The sequence below is a fragment of the Furipterus horrens genome, unplaced genomic scaffold (genome assembly GCF_987537825.1).
Source record: "Furipterus horrens unplaced genomic scaffold, mFurHor1.1.pri manual_scaffold_6, whole genome shotgun sequence".
Lineage (NCBI taxonomy): Eukaryota > Metazoa > Chordata > Mammalia > Chiroptera > Furipteridae > Furipterus > Furipterus horrens.
Window position 1 is genome coordinate 64,995,012 of NW_028327176.1, and position 23,600 is coordinate 65,018,611.

The 23,600-nt window shown below is 37.7% G+C and overlaps 1 pseudogene; it reads left to right on the forward strand.

The window, feature by feature from the left end:
* The window catches only part of LOC150006329 (phosphoglucomutase-like protein 5 pseudogene), a 31,429-nt pseudogene extending 11,852 nt beyond the window's left edge, over window positions 1–19,577 (forward strand).
* The last annotated feature ends 4,023 nt before the right edge of the window (window positions 19,578–23,600 follow it).

The following is a 23,600-nucleotide window of genomic DNA, read 5'->3' on the forward strand; positions in this document are numbered from 1 at the left end:
CTGTTCATCCCCCTCATAGTGCTGCCTTTCATTCTGATTTGACAGAAAATGGCAGTTTGGCATTGCTCCATAGCTTCTTCTCAACAGAACATTAGAAGATATTCAGGGGAATATTGTACACAACATATGTTATTGAACTTTCTTTTTACCACTTAACCTTGAGAATCCATTTCTGCTTTTCAGCAGAAAAGGAAGAGATAAAACTACTTATAAAACTTACAGTTTCTTTCTCAACATTACAAAATGCAACATTTTATTTGATTAGGAGTAAAGACTTGGTTCCTTTTTCAGATGGCACCCTTAATTTAAGCATTACTGGAGTAGGAGGAGAATGTCACAAACTCTTGAACTCCTCTTGTCACATTACAGGCCATGGCTGAGCATAACCAGGCTTCCTGCAGTGATGTCAGATTGACACAGAGAGTTTGTTGTTGAGAATGATTTTGAGAAGAGACAAAGTGGCAGCTGTAAGAACAAAGCACAATTTGATAGGATAACCATATCTACATATGAAGTGAGAATACAGTAAAGCACTTCCTCTAGGATACAGGATGTTAGAACATGAAGATAGAAGTCATCAGAAACAAAAATACTTCGCACATCATTCTTCCCTGCAAGACTAAGACTGTGTTTTCTTCATCTGTGTATCCCCAGCAGCTGGAACAGTGCCTGATACATGGAAATGTTTTAGGAACTTTTGAGGGGAATTACTTCATGAATGCATACATTTATGTGAAAATGAATAAGTGCACAAACTTATTCATGCTTGTATAAATTAATAAATGAAAGAATAATTAAAAGTTTAAGCCAAGACACTGTTGGCATAATCACATTTGATCAACATCCCTAAAGGGAGTCTGGTGAGACTAAGGCAAAACTTTCCCATGTCTGAAAAGAAATGAAGAGCTTCACAACTTACTAATACAAGATTTTGATCACAGAGAAAACAGCAGAATCTAATGGTAAGGTCAGTAGTAATAACTAAATTATCAATATTAGAATGTTTGATTAAAGTCTAGTAAAAATTTTCTATCCAAGGTAGAGATAGATGCTAAACACTAGGGAGAGACTTGGCTTAATAGTAAGGATGCAATGATTCCAAGAGTCAGAACTCAAATAATTTATGGCAGTTTCTGCTTTTCTTTTCCCACATCTTCAAACCATACAGTCAATAATCAGTTTCCTGGTACTGAGTTATATTTATTTTGAGTGACTTTTGAAGGGGTAAAAAACTGCAGTTCAGAGTGAAAGCTAGATTTTGTTAAGGACATGGCTAAATAAATAATAGAACATCTGGGTAATAAAATACTACTTTAAAATGCATATAAAGAGTTTATAGCCAGTAATTCACCATCAAGTTAAATTTTATAAAAGTTCATAAAATTGTGAATTCACTTTAATTTAAACAATCTCTCAAGAAAACCTGACCAATGTAAAAAAAGTAAAGAATTTTAAAATTGATTGCTTCTTGGTAATGAATCCATGAATGATTTATTTTGTTCCTTTTAGTTTTCCAATATTACCCAAATGGTCTATAATAAGCATATATTAATATTGCAATATAGAAACATTATGGTCATTCGTTTCCATCTTTAAAACACTGTGTGTGGTTTAGTTTAGTTATCAATAAATTAATATTGATTCCATAAGTCGAAAATTTTGCTTTAAAACCTTTCTGAGTTCCTTAAGAAATTTTTTAAGTACTGTGTATGTATAATTGTGTGTGTCTTTGGGTATGTGTTTAGTTAATTTACAATAGAATTTATTGCACCACCATGGTGCAGTGGTATTGGTTTTGGTCTTAGTAAACTTTCTGTGTCAAAAACGAAACTAAGACCTTGAAAAAAAGAATCACAAAATAAATGGATGATCTATTTGTTAAGTAAAGAAAAGGAAGCAAGGAAAGATCAAGGTAAGGAAAGTGAAAGATTGAGAGAAATAAACTCTGTTTTAGAAAAATTTTGATAAGCAATTTCTAAATTTTATATTGTTATGCAAGATATAATAAATGAACAAAAATGTTATTACTTATAAATGTATCTTATTGGAATTTTAAGGAGTACATAGCAATGGGCAAAGTACAACAACAAGAATAAAGTTTCTGGACTAATCACTAAATCACTATGTAACTTCTGGCAATTCATTTTTTACTTTCTTAACCTTATAGTACTTGTTAAGTGTAATGCTGGCCACCAACCAAAGAACCTCTAAGTTCCTCTTCTCTCTTCCATTTGAACCTTGTGTTCCATTTATTTGTTCTAATTTGTGGCATATTTATGGTTGGCAGATTTTTTAAATGTCAGTGCATATATTCTAAAAAGTGAGGTTTTCCTAATTTACTTAATTTGGTGAGAAACCTAAAATGTAATAAAATTATATTTAACAAATTAATTTTTTGAAAGAAAAACTTAGTTTCTGACATAAGTTCTGGCGATTATTATCACTATACTATGTAATTTATTATTTGCTGTATTATTGTACAAGTTTTAGAAGAGGAAGAAAATTAAAATTCTATGTTCCACTGACTATGGTAGGTTCTTTGTGTATACTAATAAATTTATTTATCTACTATTAAACATAATTATGTACATAAACATATACCTATGTGAATTTTAATGTCCTAAAGAACAAAACTGAGGCTCAAAGAGATTGACTATCTGACAGTTATGATTGGAATACAGAGATTTCTGATTCTGAGATATGAACATCCCCTCCTAGAGTTTAATGTCCTTGAATACAGGCATTACATTTTGTTTGCCTTCATAATCCTTACTCTGTTCCTTTACTCTCAACATTAAGTGAAAAACCTTATACTTCAAGGGTATTTAGTAGTGATTAAATAAATAAAACTAACAAAATGGGATGGAATGAGAGAGGATGGGATGAAATGAGTTAAGCTTGGGAGGAGTGGAATAAATTAAAATGGATTAGAATGGTTGCACTTAAGTATGAGAGACATTTTGTTACTCCCCTCCCACCTTTGTATCTAAATCAAATCTCTGCTAAGTAGATGCTAAAGCATATAATGACCATTAGGCATCCTTTCTTCTGACTGGCTGTAGCAGTTACTGTTGACAAAATTGAGACAGGGAAAAATTATTATTTTTACTATTGTTTATAATTTTCAGTTTCTTCATCCTCATTGAACAATGGACCAGTGACCTACTAATGCCAGTGTTGGTATATGTTAAACCCTCTGCACAATGTTTAGATTCCTCAAATTCCAAAAGAGAAGTCATTGCATCTTCTCTCTGAGACAATCGATCACACTGGAATCACCAAAAAGAAGTTTTGGAATATAATTTAATATTAAAGAAAGAGATGATGACTTTCTAAACTGGAATTTCAGCTGCATCCATTATTAGTCTTGTATCCTTTGGTGATTGATGAACCTTTTTTGTCTTTGCTTTATATTTTACAAAACACAGATGCTAGAAACATCGTACAATAAGGTTGGTGCTTAGGACATTACATAATGTCCTATAATAATACATAAGTATAAGTTTCTTGATCTATGTCTATGACTATAGTATGTCCAGAAAGTACCCAGCCACGTGCTATGAAAAATAAAGACATTTACTGAAGAAAATGCAAGATACAAGGAACATTGCACATAGGACAATGATGCCTCAGTTCCCTTCAAAGTAGGCACTTTGGGACCTCACACAGTTCTCCCGATCGCCTTCAGTTGCCCCATCATGTTTTCCTGAATCTCATTGATGGTCTGAAATCTCCTTCCTTTCAAAGGTGATTTTAGTTTTGGGAAAAGCCAGAAGTCACAGGGCACCAAATCTGGGCTGTAGGGGGAATGAGTCACTGTGTAATTTGATGTTTTGCATAAAAAATATGCATCAGATGTTATGCATGAGCAGTCATGATGAAACTGCCAATCAACAGTTGCCCATAGTTGTAGCCTTCTGAATCATCTGAATAGTTTCCATGGACGGATGTTCAAGCTTAACCCAAAATTTGATGCAGATCGGTTGCTCTACTCACTCAGTCATTTTTAATGCGATGATCACACAGTATACATGTTCACTCAACATGCCTCACTGACTAGTACAGTGAAGTAATTATTGTTCATACATGTGCATCCCAGTCCACTCTCCTTGGCCACCAGGTTACATTGATGTCACACAAAACCATTCTTATTATATTAATTGTTAGACTTTTTCAGACAGACATCATATATATGATATGTGTATTGTGTGTGTTTATTAACCTGAGTGCTGACAGTACTTTTCTTCCTTTTATCCAATTCAACATTTTAAGGTAGATTTACTTTTAAAAAAGCTTATTGGGCATTTGATATGTGCCAGATATTTTCTTTTGTTTGAAGGGATGTGGAGGTGAACAAACAGACCAAGTGCTTGCCCCATGGAGTCTCACATTTGTGTGTGTGTTTGTGTGTGTATTTTGTGACTGCCACAGCAACCAATATAAACTAAGAAATCAGTGAGCATCATAAATAATTTCACATGTGTTCCATGAGAGCAGTTGTGATCAAAAAGGGTTATAATTCTAATTTGGTAGGGGGCAGCAAACCCCTTCTGTGGAGATAATGGCTGAGCTGATATTCAATGGAAAGATGAGGAGATATATGTCACCCAAAACGCAGGAAACAAAGCAATCCAAGAAGGAAGGACAACAAATTAATGTGGGAAATATCTTGAAATATTCAAGGGACAGAAGGGCAATGAGTGAAGTTTAAATTTAGTGACTTAGATGCCTGTCATTGTAGGGAAAAGGTGGTGGGGTATCATGGTTTGAGATAACATTGGACAATAAAACAACAGCCAAATCATGTAAGGTCTTATTTACCATGCAAGGAGTTCAATGTCATTCTAGAGGAAAAGGAGTTCAGTTTTTTATGATGTGGTCTGATTTATGCAAGGGTAACTATAAATGTTGAATAGAAAATAAATTTCAATAATTCCAGGAGTTGAGAGTAAAAAGGGTACAGAGGTTAATATAACATTCCAGTGATGATAATAGAGTCTCGATAAGGGTGTGATGAAAGGGAGCAGATGACATGTTCGATGGTATGGTGGGTCAGAAGTGATGAGCCAAAGTATTCTTTATGTTTTTAAATAGATTACTACAGAATTGTGGTATACTAAGAAATACAATCAAACAGATGGGAAAAAATGATGATGCAGAAGAGGGAATGTTTAACTAAAGGATCAATCCCTCTGATTGATGTCCCTTATGACCACAAGACAGTCACCACTTGTCAGAGACTGAAAATGTGGTTAGAAAAATCTTTATCAAATCACAGCACAACCATCACCTCAGAATAGAAGGGAGAAGCATCCAGAGAACAGAAGCTGGTTGTGAGGCTCAATGATTACAGAACAGAGAGTAAAATGAAATCATGTTTAAAAAGTTGGCAAACGGTTCAACTTTTCTGCCCACTCTCTCTTGGAATTACAACACCAATATAGAGTCACATTAACAAAATGACTGTTTTAAATTAATCCAGGAAGAAAAATTCAGCACATTTACCCTTAGGCAAGAAATCTCTGACCACCCCAAAATATCTCTCTGCCCAACAGACCCTAATATCTCTGCATTCCTTTCTCCTTTAAAGAAAGAAGCCTAAGACATTCTCTGTAGTGTACATTTAGTAGAAGCTTTCTAAGTCCACTTTGCTTAACCAATTCAGAATTAGCTCTTGAAGATCAAGTTAAAGAATATGAGCTTCTCAATTTATTATTGTTTAGTAATTATGAGATGAAGTTAGAAGAAGACCTGAATTAAATATATGTTCAGAGACTTCCAGCCAAGATGGAGGCATAGACAGACATGCTGCGTCTCCCTCCACAACTAAGAAGAAATACAACTACCTCGAAATTACAAAAAACCAGAAGTTCCAGAAAATCAAAGTGCATGGAAGTCCAGCAAACAAAGATATAAAGAAGAAATTCTCATCCAGACAGGTAGGAGGGGTGAAACCAAGGTGGAGAGGACACGGTGTGATGGTGGCAGCAGCAGCAAGTATGGCAGGATAGCAGAAAGCTCAGTTACATGTTTTAAAAAGTCAGGAGGGACACCTGGGGAGAATTCCCAGCTCCTCATCAGGCTGCGCAGCTCACTTCTCAGAAACGGAGAAAATCAAGCCTCATTGCTTCCGACTGTACAAACCAGTGGGGGTTGGGACAGAGACAGAAACTGCCAGTCTCTCAGCAGAGTTTGTTTAAAGGGCCCCCACTGACCTATAACATCCACAGACCCACCCAATCTGGGAACGACAGCCAGGGCAGCAGCTAGAGGGGCGCCAGTCTGGTGCAGAAGTGGGAGAAGTACCTGGAAAAGGGACAAGTGTTGGACAAACAGCATTGTTCCTTCTCAGACCCCTCCCCGGCATCCAGCACCACAATGTGGTGAAATAAGTCACTCATTACTGACGAATACCTAAGGATCTTCCCCTTACAACAAAATAAGAGTGACAGCTCTGCCTGGGACATGGAAGCAAACAAACACAGGAAACTTCCAGAGAAGATGGAGGCCTAGACTGACACACTCCATCTCCCTTCACAACTAAGAAGGAATACAACTACTATAAAACCAGAAATAACCAGAAGAAGTTCAGGAAAATAAATGGAAGTCCAATGTATGAAGTTATAAAGAAGTGGTGCTCATTCAAGCAGGTAAGAGGGATGAAGCCGGGGTGGAGAGGTCAAGCTGTGCTGTCTGCAGCAGCAGCAGCAATGATGGCAGTACAGCAGTAAGCACAGACACACCTATTTAAGAAGAGGTGAGAAGCACCTGGGAAGCACCCTGGGCTGCAGACCAGTCCCATCAGCTTGCAATACCAAAGCCAGAGAAGGCAGACCTCCATTGCCTTGGACCATGAGGTCCAGAGAGGGTGGGACAGAGGAGGAGGCTTTCGGTTTCTCAGCAGAGAGTGAACGGCAGGAATTCTTCTTGGACCCCCACCCTCACAGAAAATGCCAGTGTGGTGAGATGGGTTGCCCAGTTGTGATGAGTGCACGGGGCTCCACCCCCTATACCATAGGAGATGTGACAACCCTGCCCAAGTAACAAAGGTAAACACAAAATGGTCAGGATGGCACAGATCATGATAGAGATCCTGGTAAAGCAGCTGACCAGCAGCAAATATCTAATTTAACAAAGCAGCACATAGGAAATCTTTCTGAGGCTCAGTTCAGAGCTTTGGGTCTAAAAATGCTTACAGACCTAACAGCAGAGCTTAAATACGATGGGGAAGAAATGAAGGCTAGTCCTGCTGAAATGAACAAAAATATATACGAAACTAGTGGTGAGGACAAGAAACCAGGGATTAAATCAACAAAGAGGAACATAGGGAAGAAACAAACAGTCAACCAGTGCAGAAAGAGGAAACAAAAAGTGATGAAAATGAGGAGAGGCTCAGAAACTTATTGGACAGCTACAAGCGGGCCTACATCCAAATCATAGGGTTGCCAGAAGGTGAAGAAGAAGAACTAAAAATTGAAAAATTATGTGAAAAAATAATGAAGCAGAACTTCCCTAACTTGTGGAAGAAAATAGACTTACATGTCCAGGAAACACAGAGTTCCAAAAAAACTGGACCCAGGGAGAACCACACTAAGACACATTATAATCAAAATGTCAAAAATTAAGGATAAAGAGAGAATCTTAAAAGCAGCAAGAGAGAAGGAGAATTACCTACAAAGGGGGTCCCAATAAGACTCAGCTGATTTCTCAAAAGAAACTCTGTAGGCAAGAAGGGACTGGCAAGAAATATTCCAAGTAATGAAAAGCAAAATCCTACAACCACGATTACTCTCTCCAGTGAACCAGTCATTCAGAATAGAAGGGCAGAGAAAGTGCTTCCAGGACAAAGTAAATCTGAAGGAGTTCATCAGATCGACACCACTCTTATATGAAATGTTAAAGGGAGTTGTTTGGGAGAAAGAGAATCAAAATTATGAACATTAAAATGAAAACTGGAAGATCCAAGATGGCGGAGGAGTAAGTGGAAGCTACACTAACGTCCTCCCAGGACCAGTCTGGGTTTACAACTTAATTTTGGAGAAATCATCTGGAATAACCAACCGAACACTAGCTGGAAAGAAGTCTTATAACCACGGAGAGACAGAAAAGGCAGCTACATCACAACTTGACCGGTAGGGAGTGCGGAGACGCGGAAGGGCTGGCTGGGCTCACACGGGTGGCTGCTGAAGGGACTGAGAAACAGCTCAGCAGCCAGGGATTCCCCCTGAGAAGGGCAGGGTCTAAACCCCCAGCTGGGCTTCCCAGCCTACAGCAACAGAGTGGAAAGTAAAATAGTATCAGCTGTGAAAAACGAAATGCCACAGGGTTTCTTGCTAGCCGGAGAGAAACAGCTGGAGAAAAAGAACTGTTAAGTGGATCACATACGAAAATATTTTGGCCACCACTTACCCTGGGCTCAAGCAGAGGGAGGGCAGAGAGGACTGGAGACACTTGGGGAGAGTTTGGCAGGGTGGCTTTGAGGGGAGAACTGGAGGAGCAGCCGATTGGGTCCCAGTGCTGATTCATCCCCAGTACTGTGGGTAGACCATTCCCCTCCAAGTGGTGTCAGCCTGAGGGGAAGAAAAGCCCTGCCTACAGGAATTAAGTTGCCACACCCATGGTCCTTAAGCCTGATGGCTAATCACAGATTGAATAGATTAACAATTAAAGAAGACAGACAACAGCAGTAGATCCCTGGAAGCCTCCAACAGGCTGCCTAGGGCCAGACTGGTACATGATCTGACGCCACCAGAGGCAGATCCAGGAAGTGCAGATCATTCTAAGAAGCACCAACAAACAATAGGAGTCACAAAAATGGGGAGACAGAGAAAAAATCCCCCATCGAAAGGAAAGGTAGAGTCCCCAGAAAGAGTGCTAAATGAAATAGAGGGGAGCCAACTATCAGATATGGAATTGAAAGCATGGATTATGGAGAAGCTCAATGAGCTCAGCGGACACTACAAAGAACTCCAGAAAAACTACAGTGAACTCCAGAAGAACTACAAGGAACTTACGGAGAATTATACCAGCATCAAAAAGGACATGGAAGCTATCAATAAGAGCCAGGAGGAAATGAAGAATACGATCTCTGAATTGAAGAACACAGTAGAAGGAATTAAAAGCAGGCTAGAGGAAGCAGAAGATCAGATCAGCGAGCTGGAGGATAACGTACACAAAAACTCCCAGACAATGCAACAAAATGAAAAAAGACTGAACAAGACTGAAGAGGTTCTAAGACAGCTGCAGGACAACATGAAACGTAATAATATCCGTATCATAGAAATTCCAGAAGGAGAAGAAGAGCAAGGGATAGAAAACCTCTTTGAAAAACTAATGACAGAAAACTTCCCTCACATGAGGAGAGAAAGAGTCACGCAAGTACAGGAAGCACAGATGGTCCCTATGAAGATGAACCCAGACAGGCCCACCTCAAGACACATCATAATTAAAATGACAACATTCAAAGACAAAGAGAGGATCCTAAAAGCAGCAAGAGAGAAACAACTAATAACATACAAGGGAGCTCCAATAAGGCTATCATCAGATTTCTCAGCAGAAACACTACAAGCCAGAAGGGAATGGCAAAAAATATTCCAAGCAATGAAAAACAAAGGCCTACAACCTAGAATACTATACCCAGCAAAGCTCTCATTCAAAATGGAGGGTGAAATAAGGAGTTTCCCAGACAAAAGAAGGCTAAAAGAATACATCTCCACCAAACCAGCAATGCAAGAGATGCTAAAGGGTCTGCTCTAAGAAGATAAAGAAACAGAGAGAGACAGAGAAGAACACGAGTACAAAGGGGAAAAATGACAATGAATAAGTACTTATCGGTAATAACCTTAAATGTAAATGGATTAAACGCTCCAATTAAAAGACATAGGGTAGCTGAATGGATTAGAAAGAATGACCCACATATATGCTTTCTATAAGAAAACCACCTTAGAACAAAAGATCTACAAAGACTGAAAGTAAAGGGATGGAAAAAAGTATTTCAAGCAAATGGACATGAAAAAAAGGAGGGATAGCAATACTTATATCAGACAAAACAGATTTCACAGCAAAGTCCATAAAAAGAGACAAAGAAGGGCATTTCATAATATTTAAGGGAAAAATCCATCAAGAAGATGTAACCCTTATAAATATATATGCACCCAACTTAGGAGCACCCAAATATATAAGGAAACTTTTGAAAGACTCCAAGAAAGATATAGACAGCAACACACTCATCGTAGGGGACTTTAACACCCCATTGTCAACAATGGACAGATCTTCGAAGCAAAGAAACACCAAAGATATTGAGGTACTGAACAACACTCTAGATCAAATGGACTTAGTCGATATATATAGAAGTTTTCACCCCAAAGAAGCAAAATATACATACTTCTCAAGTGCACATGGAACATTTTCAAAGATGGACCACATGGTAGGACACAAAACAAGCCTTAACAAATTCAAGAGAATTGAAATTATATCAAGCATCTTCTCAGATCACAATGGCTTAAAATTGGAAATCAACCTCAAGGAAAAAACTCAAAAACATTCAAACTCATGGAGAATGAATAACATGCTATTAAATAATGAATGAGTTAACAATGACATGAAGGAAGAAATCAAAAAGTTTCTGGAAACTAATGATAATGAACACACAACAACCCAAAACCTATGGGATACAGCGAAAGCAGTCCTAAGAGGAAAGTTCATAGCAATACAGGCCTACCTAAAAAAGCTAGAAGAATCTCTAATAAAAAATTTAACCCTACAGCTACAACAACAATAGGAAGAACAACAAGCAATGCCCACATCAAGTAGAAGAAAGGAAACCATCAAGATCAGGGCAGAATTAAATGACATAGAGTCTAAACTAACAATTCAAAAGATCAACAAAAGTAGGAGATGGTTCTTTGAAAAGACAAACAAAACTGACAAGCCTTTAACCAGGCTCATCAAGAAAAAAAGAGAGGGACCCAAATAAATAAAATCAGAAATGAAAGAGGAGAAATCATAACTGATACCACAGAAATACAAAGGATTATAAGAAATTATTACGAACAACTGTATGGCAAGAAATTTGACAACCTAGAGGAAATGGACAAATTCCTGGAAACCTATAGTCTTTCCAAACTGAATCAAGAAGAAGCAGAAAGTCTGAATAGACCAATAACAGCTAGTGAAATTGAAGCAGTAATCAAAAAACTCCCGGCACACAAAAGCCCTGGACCAGATGGCTTCACAAGCGAATTCTACAAAACATTTAGGAAAGAACTAACTCCTATCCTCTGACTATTCCAAAAGATACAAGAAGAGGGAAGACTGCCAAACTCATTCTATGAAGCCAGTATTACCCTAATTCCAAAACCAGGTCAAGACACAACAAAGAAAACTACAGGCCAATATCGCTGATGAACATAGATGCTAAAATCCTCAACAAAATATTGGCAAACTGGATCCAGCAACACATTAGAAAGATCATACACCACCATCAAGTAGGATTCATCCCAGGTATGCAAGGATGGTTTAATATTCGCAAATCAATAAACGTAATACACCACATAAACAAAATGAAAGACAAAAACCACATGATCATATCAATAGATGCAGAAAAATCATTTGATAAAGTACAACACCCATTTGTGATAAAAACTCTCAGCAAAATGGGAATAGAGGGAGCATACCTCAACATAATAGAGGCCATTTATGAGAAACCTGAAGCCAACATCATACTCAATGGGCAAAAACTGAGAGCATTCCCCCTGAGATCAGGAACAAGACAAGGATATCCACTCTCTCGACTCCTATTCAACATAGTCTTGGAAGTTCTAGCCACCGCAATCAGACAAGAGAAATAAAAGGCATCCAAATTGGAAAGGAGGAAGTATAACTGTCATTATTTGCAGATGACATGATAGTGTACATAGAAAACCCTATAGACTCCACAAAAAAACTACTCAACCTAATAAGTGAATTTGGCAAAATAGCAGGATACAAAGTCAATATTAAGAAATCAAAGGCATTTTTATACACCAACAATAAAAACTCAGAGATAGAAACTGAAAGAAAAATTTAATTTACCATAGCAACAAGAAAAATAAAATACCTAGGAATAAACTTAACCAAGGAGGTAAAAGACCTGTTCTCAGAAAACTACATAACACTGAAGAAAGAAATTAAAGAAGATACAAATAAATGGAAGCATATACCATGCTCATGGATGGGAAGAATCAACATCATTAAAATGTCCATACTACCCAAAGCAATTTATAGATTCAATGCAATCCCTATTAAAATACCAGCAACATATTTCACGGACCTAGAACAAATACTTCAAAAATTTATATGGAACCAAAAAAGAGCCCGAATAGCCACAGCAATTTTGAGGAAGAACACAGTAGGAGGAATCATAATACCTGATATCAAACTATACTACAAGGCCACGGTAATCAAAACAGTCTGGTACTGGCATAAAAACAGACATATAGATCAATGGAACAGAATAGAGAGACCAGAAATAAACCCAGGTTCATATGGTCAACTAATATTTGACAAAGGGGGAAAGAACATCAAATGGAATGAAAAGAGCCTCTTCAACAAATGGTGTTGGGAGAACTAGACAGGGACATGCAAAAAAATGAAATTAGACCACCAACTTACACCATACACCAGAATAAACTCAAAATGGATCAAAGACTTAAATTAAGTTGTGATACCATAAAAGTCCTAGAGGAAAAAATAGGCAGGAAAATTTCAGATATCCCACGTAGCAACATTTTCACTGATAAATCTCCTAAGGCAAGGGAAATAAAGGAAAGAATAAACAAATGGGACTACCTCAAACTAAAAAGTTTCTGCTCAGCTAAAGAAAACATCAGCAAGATGAAAAGGAAACCAACCATATGGGAAAATATATTCGCCAATGACATCTGAGACAAGGGATTGATCTCCAAAATATATAAAGAACTCATACAACTCAACACCAAGAAGACAGACAACCCAATTAAAAAATGGGCAAAATACCTGAACAAACACTTCTCCAAAGAAGACATACAGAGGGCCCATAGACATATGAAAATATGCTCAACATCACTAGCCATCAGAGAGATGCAAATAAAAACCACAATGAGATACCACCTCACACCAGTTAGAATGGCCATAATCAACAAATCAACAAACAACTTGTGCTGGAGAGGATGCGGAGAGAAGGGAACCCTGGTGCACTGCTGGTGGGAATGGAGACTGGTGCAGCCACTATGGAAAACAGTTTGGAATTTCCTCAAAAAACTAAAAATGGAACTGCCTTTGGAACCAGCAATTCCATTGCTAGGATTATATCCAAAAAATCCTGAAACACCAATCCAAAAGAACCTATGCACCCCTATGTTCATAGCAGCACTATTTACAATAGCCAAGTGCTGGAAACAACCTAAATGCCCATCTTTAGATGAGTGGATCAAAAAACTGTGGTACATTTACACAATGGAGTAGCAGAAAGAAAGAAGGAACTTCTACCATTTGCAACAACATGGATGGAACTAAAGAGAATTATGCTTAGCGAAATAAGCCAGGCAACGAAAGAAAAATACCTTATGCTGTCACCTATTACAGGAAACTAATGAACAACACAAACAAATGAGCAAAATTGAACCAGAGCTATGTAAACAAGAAGTAGAATAACAGTAACAAAGGGGGAGGTGGGAGGGAGAGAAGGGGTAAGAAGGGGAAGTGTCAAGTCAAAGAACATGTATAAATGACCCATGGACATGGACAACTGAGTGGGGACTGAACGTGGGGGAAGGGAGGGGCAGGGTGCAGGGAAGCAAGAGGGGGAAAAAGGTGAGACAACTGTAATGGAAAAACAAACAAAAAAATTTTTTTAGCGGGGGAAAAATGAAAATATGGAAATGCCAGTTCAGTGAATAATATGACAAAGATTTTCCTTCACGTTGTATATTTTCCTCCCTATTTGATCTCTCCAGAGTTTGGCATTCTAAACAAGTAAGTAATGGCTTATGTTTCTTTGCATAGAACTAATAAGACCAGTTGTTAATAGAGGTTCCTTTCTTTTTTTGACCAAGTCTTTGACTGGAATGTCAAGCCTAAAGGAGACATACTTGGGCTCAGGTTGTTACCAAAAAACCGTGAGGAACTGGGAATGACTTTCAAAGGTAATAAAAGCCCGCGAGATAAAAGGCCTGCTACTATGGTTGGTTGTGCAGTCCGCAGCAATCTCCCCAGGGAAGGAACGAAGGTTGTTTTCCTGAAAGATGGCTAGAAGGGACCTTAAGGCACAATGGAAAACCAGAAAGACCTGGAAAGGACAGTTGTGTACAGGCAAGGATGAACGCCAGGTATGTGGCCCAGCTTCTGTGCCCTGAAGAGCAGACTGAGGGTCACCCTAAATGTTCCTTGTGTAAGTTCCAGCAAAGCAGAACTAAAGATCATAAGTGATCATTTGCTGCTCTTGTTATGTTTATGCAAATGAACAGGATAAATTAAAAATGGACTTAATGTAGTCCCTTTAAAGACAAGGAGGGTAATCTTAGGGAGAAAAATCACTATTCAAGGAAAATCACAATGATCAGTGGTAGACTATAAAGTAGGGCAGCTAACCATCTTAAAAGTTTCTTCTCATTTAAAATATGGTTTCACTTGAAAATTAAACCATGTCTCTGATATCACCAAAAGAGATTCAAGTTGCAGACAAGTACAATGTCAAGTGCCTTGCAACTGGATGTCTTCCCAATAAGACTGTCTTACAGATTTGGAGACTTGTTTTTTGGTTATGTTACATAAATTAACATGTGTTTTCTGTTTTCAAAGGGCATAAGCCTATGACTGCATTACCTGAGTGATTGTCTGTACGCATGCCTCACTTAATCCTCTCTGCAGCGCTGCCTCCTGAGACTCAACGATTTGGCTGAACTAAATGGCTGGGTTGGGGAAGAATGGGGTGGTCTGTGGGCTTCACTTTAAAACTGGTTTCTCTTTTCTATCCTAATGGCTTGGACAGAAAGGGCCCAGAGGTCTGAGAGGGGGAAAACATAAACTATTTCCCTCAGCCCAAATTAAGTATGGTGGGCAAAAGGGTTTTGGACAGGCGAGATGTGCCTAGCACACCTTCCTCCAAAGAAGCCCTTTTTTTTTCTTTTTTCTCCTAATGTGGAACACTGAAAAATTAATCCCTGCCTTTTGTCATCTAGTAGTTATGGATTGAATGATGTCTTTTAACACTTTTCACCAAATCTGTTGCCCCCAGAACACAACAAGGATGCCAGCCTGTTAAACCAAGCACACTGTTGTCCGGGGACAGCCGACCAACCTGGAGTCTGCACAATCCTTCCCCATGTGGGAAGGCCACCCTCCCCTCCACACCCCCACTATTATTAGGGATTTCTGGACCCAAGGGTAGGTAGGATGACGACCATGTTCAGCTTGAAGCAGCTAGAGGAGCTTGAGACCTTCGCCCATTGTCCTTTATAAGATTACAAAAGGTCTTAATATCTGAGAGCGAGGGATAGTTATTTTTTACCAACCATGGGTATGGACTTGCGGGGGGATTGCTGGGGGAGGGAGATGCTGGGTGGAGGGTAGTAAAGGGGAGAAAATTGGAACTATTGTAACAATATAATCAATAAAGAAAAGTTGGGAAAAAAATAAATAAAATGAAAACTGTATCACAACAACCACCAACAGAAGCTAGGGAACCGAAACAAAGGCAAACTAAGTTGGCAATGAGAGTGGGAAAATAATTCTAGGTATGGGAAACATTATGGGGGAAGGTCAGCAGAGAGGAGGTAGTGGGGAATGGGAGGGAGATGGTACAGGAATTAGGCATAGTAGGAGGGAGTGGAGTAGATAGAAAGATGTTGAGAACTATATGCACAACAAATGGACATGGACTAAGGGGGTGGGGACAGCTGGAGGGAGAGATGTCATGGGGTGGAGGGGAACAAAGGGAAAAGAAATTGGGACAACTGTAACAGCATAATCAATAAAGCATATTTTTAAAAAAGACTCATAATCAGTTGGTACAAAATAGACAGGGGGAAGCTAAGAATAATATAGGAAAGGGTGAAGCCAAAGAACTTATACGAATGACCCATGGACATGAACTAAGGGGGGTGGGACTGCTGGAGGGAAGGGGGCTACTGGGTGGAGGGGAGCAAAGTTGAAAAAAATTGGAACTACTATAACAATGTAATCAATAAAATATACTTAAAAAAATTTTTTTTCAGTAGAAGGCACAGCAAACTGAAATACAGTAGACCCTCTCTATATCGCTGTTCACTTATTGCAGCCTTACTGTGTTGCAGGATTTAAAAAAATATTATAGTTAATTATTTATTGTGGATTTTTTGCTATACCGTGGGATTTTGCGGTACTGTATATGTATGTTGTTAAAGTTACATAAGTTTAAGAGTGTAGAATAAATGTAAGGTTCTTACTTCATGGTAGCGGGCATCTAGCACATAATACTCGTGATAAGTGAGAGAATACTGTAAAGCTTTTGCAACAGAGGCAGGAATAGGCTCTGTTAATTTCGCGGATTTGAAGTCCACTTAGGTGATAGACAGTGGAGCCCACAAACTTGGCTAAGAGCATCTTACAAGTTGATCTATGGTCACATAGTTCCACAAATATGAGCTATTCAAAGAGAATAGATGGGGCCCATAGCATAAGGCATTCCTTTCATGACACATACCTCTAAAATATTTTAAGTGTTCTACATTCTAGAATGAAGCAAAGAAAAGTTGCCTACAATGGCTTTAGAACATTAATATATCACTTTAGCTGTTCCCATATTCACATTTTATTTCCTGATGTGTGAGGCACATCACTTGAGACTAATCACCACTACTGGTGATTTGCCCTCCAATGTCCTCTGACCATAAACTATTCTATGTATCTAATTTAGTAAAACTGCCTTTGGCTTCTAGATGAATGATTGCATTCTAAAATAAATTATTCTTAAATATTTGCCAAACCAAAAGTTCCTACTGGCATCCATGACTGCATTAGGGGGGCTGATGTCTCATAGAAACAATTCAGAACAGAGAAATGATTGGAAATAAGTGATGCATTGCCTAAAGTACAAGTGGTCCCTCTCTCTCCCTCACCATGTACTGTGCTTTCCTGATTGGACCAAGGAGAGGGAGGAAATGGTTTGAAGTTATTTGAAAGCCATCAAAAAGTAATGTCACTGTGGTAGACATAATTTGGTTTCCTGATAGTAAACCCAGCCCCTCATACTCTAGTGGTCTATCACAAGTGTTTTCCATGGTAGCTTTTGGCAGTCACAAGAGTTCCTCTGAGTCAGTTATGGTCAATGAGATATAAAAAGATGCTTGCTAGAGGTTTTCTGAGAAAAATGTTTAGCTTCCTCATAAAAGAGAGAAGCTCTTATCCAAATTATATGTTATATTGTAAATGATTCAATCACTTATTTTATTGGGAAAACTTGTGATTCACTCAGTACTATCTGAGACCCAGGCAACAACTAAACTGTTTTATCTAATAGAAAAGGTTTCTCAAAGTCAGGAAGATTTGCAATTAAATAGCTGTGCCATGTATATTCTCTTCTATTTTGAACAGCTTTCTTAAGCACTTTATGTCTCAATTTTTTCATCTCTAAAATATAATTTCCCCATTTCTAAAATATAATTTCCCCCATTGAGGTTCATATTGGTTTTACTTTTAACATATTAATAAGTTATATTAATAGATTTCCCAAATTTGAGCCAACCTCATATCTCAAAACAAATATTTACTTGGTTGGAAAGTGTTATTTGTAAATATGTTCATGAATTACTTTGCTAATATATAATAATATTTTCATTTATAAATGACTTGTTTTTTTAGCCCAACTTTATTTTGGAATTAAGATTACAGACCAGAAAATTTTAAGTTTTACACTGTTTCCTATGATCTGAGAAAACTTAAAGAACCTGGAAATTCTCACTTTCTTCATGATTTTATATGAATGACTAGGGTTAGGTGGAAGGTAGATATTTGATTAACTTTTATATGCCCCTTCCCATGATTAATGACATATTTAGGTTTTTTATCTTTCTTTGTGACCATTTTTGTCCTTTAAATTTTATTGAAAAATTATTCATCTCTTCTCTACTTTAAAAAATTGCAAAGATTTGAAATTATGCATTAAATCCTCTGGTATATATCAGATTCTTTTGCATTTGAGTTTATACTTCCTTTCATATTTAAAAATGCTTATTATTTATCTGTTTTAAACTGAGCAAAGCTGTGGTGTGGGTTCTATGTAACAATTTATTTTAAAAATATTTTTTTAATTTTATGTTGTTTACCTTTTTATCTTTTTACTATCCTATTGTTGTTTTTTCAATCTATTTTATTGCATATGGTATTACAGTTGTCCCAATTTTCCCTCTTGCCCCCCTTCACGCAGCATCCCCCATTCCCTCCAGCAATCCTCCCCTTAGTTCATGTCCATGGATCATGCATGTAAGTTCTTTGACTTCTCCATTTCCTACACTGTCTTAACATCCCCCAGCCTATTCTGTATCTACCACTTGGTTCTTCTTAATCCCTGAACCTTTTCCACCTTTCTTTCCTTCCCCCTTCCTAACTGGTAACCATTTGAATGATTTTCATATCTATGATTCTGTTTCTGTTCTGCTTGTTTGTTTAGTTTGCTTTTTAGATTCAATTGTTGATAGTAGTGAATTTATTGTCATTTTAATATTCATAGTTTTTATCATCTTTTTCTTAAATAAGTCCCTTTAACATTTCATATAATAATGGCTTGGTGATGATAAACTCTTTTAGCTTTATCTTGTCTAGGAAGCACTTCATGCTGCTGTACTGGTGCTAGAGACCAGAGCAAAGGAGTCTAAACAAGTTCTAAGCCTGTTGCAGGCCCTTTAAGAGGAGATGCCTAAGAATCCTGAAGATATCCTGAGATAGCCCTCCTGATTTTTATCTACCACACATGGGTGTGGTGCCAGCCAATTCCAGGTTTCTGCATCTCCGCGCCTCCAACCCATCTGAATGAATGTGACTCCTTAATTCCTTGGTTGTCAGACTTCCATACAGCTTGACTTTCTGATAGTTCTGGGTGATAGTTGTTTTGTAATTTAGTTGTAATTTTTTGTTCTGGTTGTGTGAGGAGGGGAGCTGTGTTTACCTCCTTCTCCACCTTGACCAGAGAGTCCAGAACTGGCCTTTGAAATTTAATAATCATCACTCATGAAAAGATGAGTGAGGAAGTAAATTCCATGGGACAGAAAGGATTTTTCTATATTGGTCACAGAGATAGTTGTTGCACTGTGTATGCTTCCCAAACAGAAATCAAATCCGTTGGTTTTTCTGGTGGACACATGAAGTTTCTATGAACATGGAGTTTGAAACTGGATAATGCCACTTATTAGCTATATGAACTTAGAGGAATGATTTAGCTCTTTTGAATGCAGGCTCAGTCTCCTCACCTTGAAGTGGATGCCAGAGCCCAGGAGCACATGCACGTCCAAGAGGAGCAGAAACAAAGAAAGGATGAGGTGGACAAGTGGTCCATGGAGGAATTTCAGTGGCTTCAGAGGCTCTAAGCATCATAACTTCCATTCTTGTGTTTTTTAAAAAGTCAAAACCCAAGCAGTCCCTCTCCCCTAAATTCTTTTTTTTTTAAATTTGTTTGTTTGTTTGTTTTTAGAGAGAGGAGAAAGAAGAAAGAGAGGGAGAGAGACATCACTGTGTGCTGCCTCTCACTTGCGCCCCCAACTGGGGACCTGACATGCAACCTAGTCATGTTCCCTGACTGGGAATCAAACCAGCGACACTTGGCTCGCAGGCTAACACTCAATCCACTGAGCCACAGCAGCCAGGGCTTTCTCCCCTGAACTCTTGACTCAAATCTGTCTCTATTCTTTTTTTTTTTTTTTTTTTTTTACTGTACCTTTATTCTTACTTTATTTTGATTTATTTGGGTCAAATGCTTACTTTGCTTATTTGAGTGAAAACTCTAGTAACCCACAAGTTATTCACCATTTTGTTCCCTTGACTTCCTCTACTGTAGTGATTATAAAGAAAAAAATACTCAACTTCAACTGCCTTACAGCTAGACATACTTCTGGTCAGAAGTTGCCATGTTTTTCAGCCCTTTTTCTCAGGGTCCTATTCCTTTCTTCCCAGTGGTGAACATAAGCTCATAATTGAAAATACTACAACAATAAATCTTGAGTAAAGAAGCAAAATGTTAAATGTAAGTCATGAAACCATAAAAATCCTAGAAGAGAATACAAACAGTAAAATCTCAGACATCTCTTGTACCAATATTTTTGCCAATACATCTCCAAGGTCAAGGAGAATAAAGAAAAAAATTAACAAATTGGACTATATCAAACTAAAAAGCTTCTGCACAGTGAAAGAAATCAACAACAAAATGAAAATGGAACCCACTATATGGGTTATCTATGAGTTTTTGTTTGTTTGTTTGTTTGCTATGTATATTATTTATTGCTTTCAGTTTTATGTCCCACATATGAGTGAAATCATGAGGTTCTTGACTTTCTGTCTAACTTATTTTGCTTAGCATGATATTCTCAAGGCTATCTATTTTTTTCACAAATGGCAGTATTTCATTTTTTCTTATGGCTGGTTAGTATTGCATTTGTTCATATGTACCACATCTTTATTCCATTATTTAACAAAGGGCACTTAGGTTTTTTCCATTGTCTTGGTCACTGTGTATAATGCTGCAATGGGCATAGGGGTACATATACCTTTACAGAGAGTTAGATTTTATATTTTATATATTCCTTCCTGCTTTAGAATATAGAACGATAGGGGGGATAATTGTGGAAAGAAGAGGAAGGAAAATCAAAGAACATGTACAAATGACCCATGGACTTGGATACTGGCGTGGGAATGACTATGGGACCAGAGAGTGGGCTTGGCAGAGGAGGGCAAAGGGGAGAAATTTGAGACAACTATAATAGAATAACAACAAAAAAGAATATAGTATGATAGTGTCTGTACTTACTTTCTGATCATTCTCTTGCATCTACTCCAATTAGTAGTACATCATTGTTACTTCCAAAAACTGCCCTTTTAAATATCACCAATGTGATAAAATCAGTCAATTACCTGTTTTGGCTTATTCAAATTCTCAGAATTATTTGATACATTTTGTTATTTCCTCCATGAAATATCTTTACTTGAAAGTCAGGATATTAGTACCTCTTGTTCTTTTGAGGGTTGTCACTCTTTTTCAGCCTTTTTTGCTGGTTTTTCCTCATCTGCTTAACTATTAAATTTTGAAATACATAAGAGTTTTGTCTTTACACATATCTCTATATTTATTCTCTATGTTATGTAATTTAGTTGCATAACTTTAAATACTATTTATATGCTGATAACTCATAAATTTATATCTATAGTCTGATTTTTCTCTCTTGACATTCACATTTGCATACTTGCTTGCCTACTTGGCATCTGCATCTAGCTATCTAGTACATATCTCAAACTTTACATATATAAGCATACTCATGATTTTTTCCTCTTTTATCACTCCTCCTATAGTTTTTTTCTATCTCTATTACAACTCATTATTTTAGTCATTGAAATCACAAAATCCAGCACAGTTAACTTTTCCTATTATCTCACTGACTATCAACAAAGTAAGTTTTATTTTACTGTTATCACTTTTCCTTTGAGTAATTAAAAAATATTGGACTATTTTATTTTATTATATTTTAAAGATTTTATTTATATTTATTTCTTATTTTTTTAAGTATATTTTATTAATTATATTGTTACAATAGTTCCAATTTGTTTCCCCTTTGCTCCCCTCTGCCCAGCACTACCCCTCCCCCAACAATCCCTCACCTAGTCCATGCCCATGGGTCGTATATACAAGCTCTCCTGCCTCACCCTTTCATATATTCTTTTTCTTAAATAATTAATTGATTAATTAATTAATTATTTTAACAAAAAAAATAACAATCCCTCCCTCTCAGACTTCAGACCCTTTATAATCTTATAAAGGACAATGGGCAAAAGTCTCGAGCTCCTCTAGCTGCCGCAAGCTGGATATGGTTGTCGTCCTACTTACCCTTCGGTTCAGAAATCCCTAATAAGAGTAGGGGTGTGGAGGGGAGGGTGGCCTTCCCACATGGGGAAGGATCGTGCAGACTCCAGGTCAGCTGGCTGTCCCCAGACAATGGCATGTTTGATTTAACAGGCTGGCATCCTTGTTGTATTCTGGAGGCAACAGATTTGGCAACAGGGTTAAAGGACATCATTCAATCGATAACCACTAGATGACAAAAGACAGGTATTAATTTCTCAATGTCCCACATTAGGGAAAAGAAAGGCTTCTTTGGAGGAAGGTGTGCCAGGTACATCTCACCTGTCCAAAACCCTTTTGCCCATTATACTTAGTTTTGACTGAGGGAAATATTTTAGGTTTCCCCCCTCTCAGGCCTCTGGGCTCTTTCTATTCAAGCCTTTAGGAGAGAAAAGAGAAACCAGTATTAAAGTGAAGCCCACAGACCACCCCATTCTTCACCAACCCAGCCACTTAGTTCTGTCAAGCCATTGAGTCTCAGGAGGCAACAATGCAGACAGGATTAAGTGAGGCCTATATGTACAGACAATCACTCAGGCAATGAGATTGTAGGCTTATGCCCTTTGAAAATAGAAAACACATGTTAATTTATGTAACATAACCCACATACAAGTCTAAATCTGTGGGACTGTCTTATCAGAAAGACATCCAGTTGCAAGGCATTTGACATTCTTCTTGCCTATAAATTAAACATCCTTGATAATGCCACAGACATAGTTTAACTTTCAAATGAAAACAAATTTTAAATGAAAAGAAACCTTAAAGATGGGTAGCTTCACTACTTTACAGTCCACCACTGAGCATTGTGATTTTCCTTGAATCGCGATTTTTCTTCCTAGGATTACCCTCCTTGTCATTAAAGGGACTGCATTAAGTCCATTTTTAATTTATCCTGTTCATTTGCATAAACACAACAAGAGCAGCAAATGATCACTTATGATCTTTAGTTCTGCTTTGCTGGAACTTACGCAAGGAACATTTAGGGTGACCTTCAGTCTGCTCTTCAAGGCCCAGAAGCAAAACCACATACCTGGCATTCAGCCTTACCTGTAAACACCTGTCTTTTCCAAGTCCTTCTGGTTTTCCATTGTGCCTTAAGGTCCCTTCTAGCCATCTTTCAGGAAAACAGCCTTCATTCCTTCCCTGGAAAAATTGCCATGGACCGCGCATTCATCTAAGGTACCAGGCCTTTTATCTCACGGACTTTTATTACCTTTGAATCAATCCCTGTTCCTCAGGGCTTTTTGGTAACAACCAACGCCAAAGCATGTCTCCTTCAGGCATGACATTCCAGTCAAAGTCTTAGTTAAAAAAAAAACAAACAAACCTCTATTAACAACTGGTCTTATTAGTTTTATGCAAAGAAACCTATGTCATTACTTACTTCTTTAGAATGCCAAACTCTGGAGGGATCAGATAGGGAGAAAAATATACAGTGTGAAGGAAAATCCTTGTCCTTCTAATATTCACTGAACTTGCATTTCCATTCTTTATATTTTCATTT